At 39.3% G+C, this 9,867-nt stretch overlaps 16 non-coding genes across 16 annotated transcripts; all 16 read left to right on the top strand.

Moving 5' to 3' along the window:
- Positions 1 to 370: 370 nt before the first annotated feature.
- Positions 371 to 561, top strand: LOC124322236. The gene has a single exon (XR_006914583.1). It is a non-coding gene; the product is annotated as a U2 spliceosomal RNA (small nuclear RNA).
- A 511-nt stretch (positions 562 to 1,072) lies between these two features.
- LOC124322078 lies at positions 1,073 to 1,236 on the top strand. The gene has a single exon (XR_006914432.1). It is a non-coding gene; the product is annotated as a U1 spliceosomal RNA (small nuclear RNA).
- Positions 1,237 to 1,428: 192 nt separating this feature from the next.
- Trnah-gug lies at positions 1,429 to 1,518 on the top strand. The gene is given in 2 exon segments: positions 1,429 to 1,465; positions 1,484 to 1,518. It is a non-coding gene; the product is annotated as a tRNA-His (tRNA).
- Positions 1,519 to 1,925: 407 nt separating this feature from the next.
- LOC124322708 lies at positions 1,926 to 2,067 on the top strand. Its single transcript, XR_006914976.1, has one exon. It is a non-coding gene; the product is annotated as a U4 spliceosomal RNA (small nuclear RNA).
- A 573-nt stretch (positions 2,068 to 2,640) lies between these two features.
- Positions 2,641 to 2,763, top strand: LOC124322900. Its single transcript, XR_006915155.1, has one exon. It is a non-coding gene; the product is annotated as a U5 spliceosomal RNA (small nuclear RNA).
- A 203-nt stretch (positions 2,764 to 2,966) lies between these two features.
- On the top strand, positions 2,967 to 3,085 carry LOC124322987. The gene has a single exon (XR_006915236.1). It is a non-coding gene; the product is annotated as a 5S ribosomal RNA (ribosomal RNA).
- Positions 3,086 to 3,832: 747 nt separating this feature from the next.
- LOC124322986 lies at positions 3,833 to 3,951 on the top strand. The gene has a single exon (XR_006915235.1). It is a non-coding gene; the product is annotated as a 5S ribosomal RNA (ribosomal RNA).
- A 735-nt stretch (positions 3,952 to 4,686) lies between these two features.
- On the top strand, positions 4,687 to 4,805 carry LOC124322985. Its single transcript, XR_006915234.1, has one exon. It is a non-coding gene; the product is annotated as a 5S ribosomal RNA (ribosomal RNA).
- Positions 4,806 to 5,539: 734 nt separating this feature from the next.
- Positions 5,540 to 5,658, top strand: LOC124322984. The gene has a single exon (XR_006915233.1). It is a non-coding gene; the product is annotated as a 5S ribosomal RNA (ribosomal RNA).
- Positions 5,659 to 6,412: 754 nt separating this feature from the next.
- On the top strand, positions 6,413 to 6,634 carry LOC124322500. Its single transcript, XR_006914782.1, has one exon. It is a non-coding gene; the product is annotated as a small nucleolar RNA U3 (small nucleolar RNA).
- A 510-nt stretch (positions 6,635 to 7,144) lies between these two features.
- LOC124322235 lies at positions 7,145 to 7,335 on the top strand. Its single transcript, XR_006914582.1, has one exon. It is a non-coding gene; the product is annotated as a U2 spliceosomal RNA (small nuclear RNA).
- Positions 7,336 to 7,845: 510 nt separating this feature from the next.
- On the top strand, positions 7,846 to 8,009 carry LOC124322075. The gene has a single exon (XR_006914430.1). It is a non-coding gene; the product is annotated as a U1 spliceosomal RNA (small nuclear RNA).
- A 192-nt stretch (positions 8,010 to 8,201) lies between these two features.
- Positions 8,202 to 8,291, top strand: Trnah-gug. Its single transcript is given in 2 exon segments — positions 8,202 to 8,238; positions 8,257 to 8,291. It is a non-coding gene; the product is annotated as a tRNA-His (tRNA).
- Positions 8,292 to 8,695: 404 nt separating this feature from the next.
- Positions 8,696 to 8,837, top strand: LOC124322707. The gene has a single exon (XR_006914975.1). It is a non-coding gene; the product is annotated as a U4 spliceosomal RNA (small nuclear RNA).
- Positions 8,838 to 9,411: 574 nt separating this feature from the next.
- LOC124322898 lies at positions 9,412 to 9,534 on the top strand. Its single transcript, XR_006915153.1, has one exon. It is a non-coding gene; the product is annotated as a U5 spliceosomal RNA (small nuclear RNA).
- Positions 9,535 to 9,737: 203 nt separating this feature from the next.
- LOC124322983 lies at positions 9,738 to 9,856 on the top strand. Its single transcript, XR_006915232.1, has one exon. It is a non-coding gene; the product is annotated as a 5S ribosomal RNA (ribosomal RNA).
- Positions 9,857 to 9,867: the final 11 nt, after the last annotated feature.

Raw genomic sequence — 9,867 nt, 5'->3', positions numbered from 1 at the left:
GTCATGACTTTATGATCGTATTGCATTCTTTTAGTTATTGTTATTTAATCATGATTAATTATCGTTCAGAGCTTTTGTCGTCAGGTGGCGTGGCAAAGCCATATTCTGAAAAAAAAGGACCTAGTGTGATAACGAGAGTAAAATTTGCAACGCCTTCAGCGTAAATTGTATCTCCCTTAATACAGTATGAGCATAATAAAACAAATGAAAATGAACTTTATAAGCATCAAGTGGTCGCGTCTGGAAAAATGAACAACTCAATATTTTATAGCATTTCTTGAATGTTTTGAGTGATATGAGTATTCTTCGTACACCACCGGAAATGTGTTGAACCTCAGTGGTTATTTTGGGCAGTAATCCTTGTAACATTATCGCTTCTCGGCCTTTTGGCTAAGATCAAAGTGTAGTATCTGTTCTTATCAGCTTAATATCTGATACGGGTTCAAATGGACCCCAGAATATTAAACTGATTTTTGGCATACGGTGGGAATACAGTGCTTGCACTGCTCCCGCCACGGGTTGACCCGGTATTGCAGTACCTCCGGGATCGGCTCACCCTCTATGAGGGAGAACATATTGAATAAAACAGAAATTGTCTTAGCACCGTATAATAAAAGACCATGTATAATTGCAAAACTGTCATGTAGACATGATTGTAATTTTTTTCTAATTGTATTTTTTTCGTAATATCAAGAAAAGCATAAAAAATTACGTACTTGATTGTGTTAACTAATTAGTACTGTTCATCTTTCGATGTGATGTTTTTTTTTTTAAATATGAAGATGCGTGTATTTTCATATGAAAAGTCGATTTTCTTATTTTCTTATTTGCCAATTGGACGACCAAATGAAAAAAAACAAGCAATTTGTTTCTTGAAAAGTATTTGCAAAGATCAAGACCATGAAATAAATACTGAGCTTTATTTACTATATTTTGCTCGAGTTCGTAATTCAAGTCGATGAAAGAAAGTGGGTGGTATTCTCTAAACGTCAGTCAAATACTTGAACACTCTTTGTCAATATTGTTCTGCTGTATACAAAGTATTAAACAAAGTGAAAAAGCATCCACAATCATACTTACCTGGCTCAGAGGCAACCATGATCACCAAGGTGGTTCCTCCAGGGCGAGGCCTTTCCATTGCACTAAGGATGGGCTGACCCTTGCGATTAATCCAAATGTGATTAACTCGGGAGTACAATTTTTGGTAGTGGGGGACTGCGTTCGCGCCGTTCCCTGAACACACTATAAATGTAAGAAAAATTCTTGTCATCTGCCGGAAGTTGAACTAAATCTGGTCCCGTTAGTAAACGGTAGGGTTGACCGCTTGGTAATACGCGAAGCATCAGATTTTCTTTCTGGGAAGAAACAACAAAGTAATGAAATTCATGTTTAGCTATTTTAATATAAATCATCATGGCCAATGGATTGGCCGTGATCGTCTAGTGGTTAGGACCCTACGTTGTGGTACCTACTAGATATAAATCCGTAGTAACCCAGGTTCGAATCCTGGTCACGGCACTGAAAACTGATTTTTCACGTCAACACGCAGATTAACTATAAATTTTGTTTGGTTGGAAAGTAATGCTCGCTCACTTCAATAGTTCATAATGTGAAAAACAATTTGGAATGAAAACCTGAAATTCCCCTCCCTTTTTTTGTGTGTGCAGGAAGTTGTTGAAATGTATGGAAGAAAAATACACATTTACAGAATTTCAAGTATTTGACCCGATATTAAGACAAAAATTATTTCATGTATGTAATGAACTGTCCCCTGTTGGTATTAGTCCAATGGGAGATGGAAATTAAAATTTGCCTAGGGTAATCTAATGAATATTTCTGAACGAAATTGTTGGTCCAACACGTCCAAGCAGAACGAATTCAGCAAATGCTTAAGTAGACTTGCCCCCTCTTTCTGATTATAATTTAGCTTTGCGCAGTGGCAATATCATAACCAATGAGGGTCTCCCGAGGTGTGATTATTGCTAGTTGAAAACTTTAACCAATACCCCGCCACGATGAAGTGAAATAATCTTTGTCGTCGGCAATTTTTGATAGCTCCATCAGGAGCATTTCAGCGTACAAGAAAAAAAAATTACAGTCAGTTAGAAAAATTGGAGTGTTGCATAGTGTGTTTATAACATTAAACGGTGAAAGTGAAATCGTATAAGTGATTTTTGTTTCCATTTAGTTGGTATTGCACGTCAGACAAGGCTGATTAATTCGTTCGCTGAAGGCCATTAATATCAGTCAGTTGGAACATTGTGAACACGGGGAAAATATTTGAAAAGGTGATTCCAAATGACAAGGTGAAAAGATTCCACCATGTTTAAAGGGGAAGTTCAATAAATTGTTAACCGCTGTAGGGTGAATGTCGGGGTAAACATCTGATCCCACCACCTACGTGTTGGGCTTGTACCATAAAGATCGTTCATTTTTTTCAAAAATAACACTGCGCACAACTGTTTCGTTCAAAAACATGTTAACGAGCTTTATACATGATATTTACTTTAAAATAACTGTACCCATTGATAAAGAATTGCACAAGGATTTTGATATGTAAACGCATGTTTCGAAAAAAAACCTTACAAGCGCACTTCAAAATTTTGAAATGAATATAAATACAAGGCATACCACTGTTATTTACTCTGGTTTCTAATCAATACCCGGATAAATCTTTCGCCTTTTACTAAAGATTTCCGTGGTTAGGAGCATTGATGAGTCTATATGACTTATTTTTTTAACGCCCGGTCTTCTGATTGGGCACTTTGAATAAATGAAAAATTAAAAACGTCTGTATGCGGAAACAAAGATATTCTACTACTACATACTGACAACATTTGTAAAATGACAAACTGATAGTTTTTCGGTGGTTTTGGTAAGATTAGTGTGTATTTCAAAAAGATAAATCTCAAGCACAAGTAATAGATTAGAGGCGAATATGGTCGGGTAATTGCGTCTAGTTTAATGTCAACGGCCATACCACATAGAACTCACCCGGTCTCGTCAGCTCCCGGAAGTTAAGCTATGTCGGGTCCCGTTAGTACTTGGATGGGTGACCGCTTGGGAATACGGGATGCTGTTGGCATGGAATTATTTTATTTTTGTGAATCCAATTGAATTGAAGTGCTTCCCAAGATGGGTGATACTACATGGACTACAATGTATTATTTTGGCATTAGTTGAAAATGGAAGGAACGTATTTTTTACTGGATATTGCCTACTAGACGTCCTCCAACCTCTTTGTTGCTGAAAGATATTTGAAACGCCGTGCGCGAAGCGCACGGCACAGCCGAGAGGCTACTAGACGTCCTCCAACCTCTTTGTTGCTGAAAGATATTTGAAACGCCGTGCGCGAAGCGCACGGCACAGCCGAGAGGCTTGTACGTTGGTGGTTTCTTCGGGCAGCTCTATCTAATCTCTCTGGCTCTGAGATCCTTATGCAACGCAAGCTAAGTAAAGCGCGAAGCGCACGGCACAGCCGAGAGGCTTGTACGTTGGTGGTTTCTTCGGGCAGCTCTATCTAATCTCTCTGACTCTGAGATCCTTATGCAACGCAAGCTAAGTAAGGGAAGCAATCGTTAGCCTTATGACACTTGGATTGTTGGCTCATTGATCGGACATCCCGGAACGAGAAAATTAAAAATGACAGTTAGCCAAAAATAGTGGCGTTTGGAAATATTATCAAATTTTATATTCGGTTGTCCATTGACAAATGTACTTATATGTCCTCGTTTGTTTGGCTAAGGTTGGTGTGTATTTCGAACAGAAAGTAAGCAAGCATTAGAACTAGATTTAGAGGCGAATATGGTCGGGTAATGGCGACTGAATTGATGTCAACGGCCATACCACATAGAACTCACCCGGTCTCGTCAGCTCCCGGAAGTTAAGCTATGTCGGGTCCCGTTAGTACTTGGATGGGTGACCGCTTGGGAATACGGGATGCTGTTGGCATGGTGTAATTTTATTTTTGCTCCCCAAGTTAGATGAGACATGGAATATAATGTATTCTTTAGGTATTAGTTTGAAAAGGGTATTGCTGGGACTTTGATTAATGATACCATATATTGTAGAACGCATGTTTGTTTGATCTCGGTAGTTTTAACGACAAAAAAAAAGATAGAGGTTTGGCTATTTTGTTGAGGCTGTTGCATGACGCCCACTCACTGGCACGATCCCACTACTGCCGAACACGGGAACTTTTGGCTGCTAGGTTTCCCTCCTGCCGAGAGGCTTGTACGTTGGTGGTTTCTTCGGGCAGCTCTATCTAATCTCTCTGGCTCTGAGATCCTTATGCAACGCAAGCTAAGTAAAGCGCGAAGCGCACGGCACAGCCGAGAGGCTTGTACGTTGGTGGTTTCTTCGGGCAGCTCTATCTAATCTCTCTGACTCTGAGATCCTTATGCAACGCAAGCTAAGTAAGGGAAGCAATCGTTAGCCTTATGACACTTGGATTGTTGGCTCATTGATCGGACATCCCCGGAACGAGAAAATTAAAAATGACAGTTAGCCAAAAATAGTGGCGTTTGGAAATATTATCAAATTTTATATTCGGTTGTCCATTGACAAATGTACTTATATGTCCTCGTTTGTTTGGCTAAGGTTGGTGTGTATTTCGAACAGAAAGTAAGCAAGCATTAGAACTAGATTTAGAGGCGAATATGGTCGGGTAATGGCGACTGAATTGATGTCAACGGCCATACCACATAGAACTCACCCGGTCTCGTCAGCTCCCGGAAGTTAAGCTATGTCGGGTCCCGTTAGTACTTGGATGGGTGACCGCTTGGGAATACGGGATGCTGTTGGCATGGTGTAATTTTATTTTTGCTCCCCAAGTTAGATGAGACATGGAATATAATGTATTCTTTAGGTATTAGTTGAAAAGGGTATTGCTGGGACTTTGATTAATGATACCATATATTGTAGAACGCATGTTTGTTTGATCTCGGTAGTTTTAACGACAAAAAAAAAGATAGAGGTTTGGCTATTTTGTTGAGGCTGTTGCATGACGCCCACTCACTGGCACGATCCCACTACTGCCGAACACGGGAACTTTTGGCTGCTAGGTTTCCCTCCTGCCGAGAGGCTTGTACGTTGGTGGTTTCTTCGGGCAGCTCTATCTAATCTCTCTGGCTCTGAGATCCTTATGCAACGCAAGCTAAGTAAAGCGCGAAGCGCACGGCACAGCCGAGAGGCTTGTACGTTGGTGGTTTCTTCGGGCAGCTCTATCTAATCTCTCTGACTCTGAGATCCTTATGCAACGCAAGCTAAGTAAGGGAAGCAATCGTTAGCCTTATGACACTTGGATTGTTGGCTCATTGATCGGACATCCCCGGAACGAGAAAATTAAAAATGACAGTTAGCCAAAAATAGTGGCGTTTGGAAATATTATCAAATTTTATATTCGGTTGTCCATTGACAAATGTACTTATATGTCCTCGTTTGTTTGGCTAAGGTTGGTGTGTATTTCGAACAGAAAGTAAGCAAGCATTAGAACTAGATTTAGAGGCGAATATGGTCGGGTAATGGCGACTGAATTGATGTCAACGGCCATACCACATAGAACTCACCCGGTCTCGTCAGCTCCCGGAAGTTAAGCTATGTCGGGTCCCGTTAGTACTTGGATGGGTGACCGCTTGGGAATACGGGATGCTGTTGGCATGGTGTAATTTTATTTTTGCTCCCCAAGTTAGATGAGACATGGAATATAATGTATTCTTTAGGTATTAGTTGAAAAGGGTATTGCTGGGACTTTGATTAATGATACCATATATTGTAGAACGCATGTTTGTTTGATCTCGGTAGTTTTAACGACAAAAAAAAAGATAGAGGTTTGGCTATTTTGTTGAGGCTGTTGCATGACGCCCACTCACTGGCACGATCCCACTACTGCCGAACACGGGAACTTTTGGCTGCTAGGTTTCCCTCCTGACCCACTACGCTCCTCCTTAGCTAACCTGCACCTACTAGATTCCTCTAGCAGATCCATGCTGATGTCAAGCTTAGTGCGGGCACCTGATCAACATGCGGTATCACGAAACAGGGCTCCTAAACTCAAGCCATCCACTCTACCAAGCCTCCCCGAAGAAGGATTATAGGTGCACGCCAAACACCCAGCTGATAAATGGGCTCTCAATCGATAATACATTACTGTAATAAATTGATTTGATGAGCACGCGGATTCTTTATTGTGTCCAAAATTGGTCTCGTCACTTGTTCTATAACTATTAAAGAGCTTCTCGGTGTTTCAATAAATGAACAAAATGCAAGACCTGACAATGTATGTACTGTGTGCGTCAAGTATTGCAAATCTCAATTTAATATTCCGAAATATCGATCTATGCACTGTAATTTACGCCAAAGCTCATTGATCGTACAAACCTTATTTAGAGTTCTGCAAAATAGCATTGCATTTAAGATCATACTTCACAGGATCATTTCTGTAGTATATCTTGACTTGTTTCCCACCAGAAACTTGTCTCCTTTCAACCCACGATGACGAGTTAAGACGCTGGTTTCTGAGCGTGAAACAGGCTGTGAGTGTAGCTGTCTCGACAGCATCAAACACAGTCATTGAGGACCGTTTCCGTTAAATCCATGTGAAATAGCGGAAGGAAACTAGCGTGTTCAGAGTGGTTGAGATGATAAAACAAATTTAAATTCTTGAAAATCTAAAGAGATAAATCTTAATAATAATTCCAGGTATTCGTGTCCTTAAATCATCTGCTTGTATGGCAAAATAAATTGTGAAAGTGAGGTTGGTCAATTTGAGGATGTGTCATGACTTTATGATCGTATTGCATTCTTTTAGTTATTGTTATTTAATCATGATTAATTATCGTTCAGAGCTTTTGTCGTCAGGTGGCGTGGCAAAGCCATATTCTGAAAAAAAAGGACCTAGTGTGATAACGAGAGTAAAATTTGCAACGCCTTCAGCGTAAATTGTATCTCCCTTAATACAGTATGAGCATAATAAAACAAATGAAAATGAACTTTATAAGCATCAAGTGGTCGCGTCTGGAAAAATGAACAACTCAATATTTTATAGCATTTCTTGAATGTTTTGAGTGATATGAGTATTCTTCGTACACCACCGGAAATGTGTTGAACCTCAGTGGTTATTTTGGGCAGTAATCCTTGTAACATTATCGCTTCTCGGCCTTTTGGCTAAGATCAAAGTGTAGTATCTGTTCTTATCAGCTTAATATCTGATACGGGTTCAAATGGACCCCAGAATATTAAACTGATTTTTGGCATACGGTGGGAATACAGTGCTTGCACTGCTCCCGCCACGGGTTGACCCGGTATTGCAGTACCTCCGGGATCGGCTCACCCTCTATGAGGGAGAACATATTGAATAAAACAGAAATTGTCTTAGCACCGTATAATAAAAGACCATGTATAATTGCAAAACTGTCATGTAGACATGATTGTAATTTTTTCTAATTGTATTTTTTTCGTAATATCAAGAAAAGCATAAAAAATTACGTACTTGATTGTGTTAACTAATTAGTACTGTTCATCTTTCGATGTGATGTTTTTTTTTTTAAATATGAAGATGCGTGTATTTTCATATGAAAAGTCGATTTTCTTATTTTCTTATTTGCCAATTGGACGACCAAATGAAAAAAAACAAGCAATTTGTTTCTTGAAAAGTATTTGCAAAGATCAAGACCATGAAATAAATACTGAGCTTTATTTACTATATTTTGCTCGAGTTCGTAATTCAAGTCGATGAAAGAAAGTGGGTGGTATTCTCTAAACGTCAGTCAAATACTTGAACACTCTTTGTCAATATTGTTCTGCTGTATACAAAGTATTAAACAAAGTGAAAAAGCATCCACAATCATACTTACCTGGCTCAGAGGCAACCATGATCACCAAGGTGGTTCCTCCAGGGCGAGGCCTTTCCATTGCACTAAGGATGGGCTGACCCTTGCGATTAATCCAAATGTGATTAACTCGGGAGTACAATTTTTGGTAGTGGGGGACTGCGTTCGCGCCGTTCCCTGAACACACTATAAATGTAAGAAAAATTCTTGTCATCTGCCGGAAGTTGAACTAAATCTGGTCCCGTTAGTAAACGGTAGGGTTGACCGCTTGGTAATACGCGAAGCATCAGATTTTCTTTCTGGGAAGAAACAACAAAGTAATGAAATTCATGTTTAGCTATTTTAATATAAATCATCATGGCCAATGGATTGGCCGTGATCGTCTAGTGGTTAGGACCCTACGTTGTGGTACCTACTAGATATAAATCCGTAGTAACCCAGGTTCGAATCCTGGTCACGGCACTGAAAACTGATTTTTCACGTCAACACGCAGATTAACTATAAATTTTGTTTGGTTGGAAAGTAATGCTCGCTCACTTCAATAGTTCATAATGTGAAAAACAATTTGGAATGAAAACCTGAAATTCCCCCTCCCTTTTTTTGTGTGTGCAGGAAGTTGTTGAAATGTATGGAAGAAAAATACACATTTACAGAATTTCAAGTATTTGACCCGATATTAAGACAAAAATTATTTCATGTATGTAATGAACTGTCCCCTGTTGGTATTAGTCCAATGGGAGATGGAAATTAAAATTTGCCTAGGGTAATCTAAATGAATATTTCTGAACGAAATTGTTGGTCCAACACGTCCAAGCAGAACGAATTCAGCAAATGCTTAAGTAGACTTGCTTTTCTGATTATAATTTAGCTTTGCGCAGTGGCAATATCATAACCAATGAGGGTCTCCCGAGGTGTGATTATTGCTAGTTGAAAACTTTAACCAATACCCCGCCACGATGAAGTGAAATAATCTTTGTCGTCGGCAATTTTTGATAGCTCCATCAGGAGCATTTCAGCGTACAAGAAAAAAAAAATTACAGTCAGTTAGAAAAATTGGAGTGTTGCATAGTGTGTTTATAACATTAAACGGTGAAAGTGAAATCGTATAAGTGATTTTTGTTTCCATTTAGTTGGTATTGCACGTCAGACAAGGCTGATTAATTCGTTCGCTGAAGGCCATTAATATCAGTCAGTTGGAACATTGTGAACACGGGGAAAATATTTGAAAAGGTGATTCCAAATGACAAGGTGAAAAGATTCCACCATGTTTAAAGGGGAAGTTCAATAAATTGTTAACCGCTGTAGGGTGAATGTCGGGGTAAACATCTGATCCCACCACCTACGTGTTGGGCTTGTACCATAAAGATCGTTCATTTTTTTCAAAAATAACACTGCGCACAACTGTTTCGTTCAAAAACATGTTAACGAGCTTTATACATGATATTTACTTTAAAATAACTGTACCCATTGATAAAGAATTGCACAAGGATTTTGATATGTAAACGCATGTTTCGAAAAAAAACCTTACAAGCGCACTTCAAAATTTTGAAATGAATATAAATACAAGGCATACCACTGTTATTTACTCTGGTTTCTAATCAATACCCGGATAAATCTTTCGCCTTTTACTAAAGATTTCCGTGGTTAGGAGCATTGATGAGTCTATATGACTTATTTTTTTAACGCCCGGTCTTCTGATTGGGCACTTTGAATAAATGAAAAATTAAAAACGTCTGTATGCGGAAACAAAGATATTCTACTACTACATACTGACAACATTTGTAAAATGACAAACTGATAGTTTTTCGGTGGTTTTGGTAAGATTAGTGTGTATTTCAAAAAGATAAATCTCAAGCACAAGTAATAGATTAGAGGCGAATATGGTCGGGTAATTGCGTCTAGTTTAATGTCAACGGCCATACCACATAGAACTCACCCGGTCTCGTCAGCTCCCGGAAGTTAAGCTATGTCGGGTCCCGTTAGTACTTGGATGGGTGACCGCTTGGGAATACGGGATGCTGTTGGCATGGAATTATTT

This window comes from Daphnia pulicaria, chromosome 1 (assembly GCF_021234035.1).
Source record: "Daphnia pulicaria isolate SC F1-1A chromosome 1, SC_F0-13Bv2, whole genome shotgun sequence".
In the NCBI taxonomy this organism is placed as follows: Eukaryota; Metazoa; Arthropoda; class Branchiopoda; order Diplostraca; family Daphniidae; genus Daphnia; species Daphnia pulicaria.
This window is presented reverse-complemented; position numbering and strand designations above follow the sequence as displayed.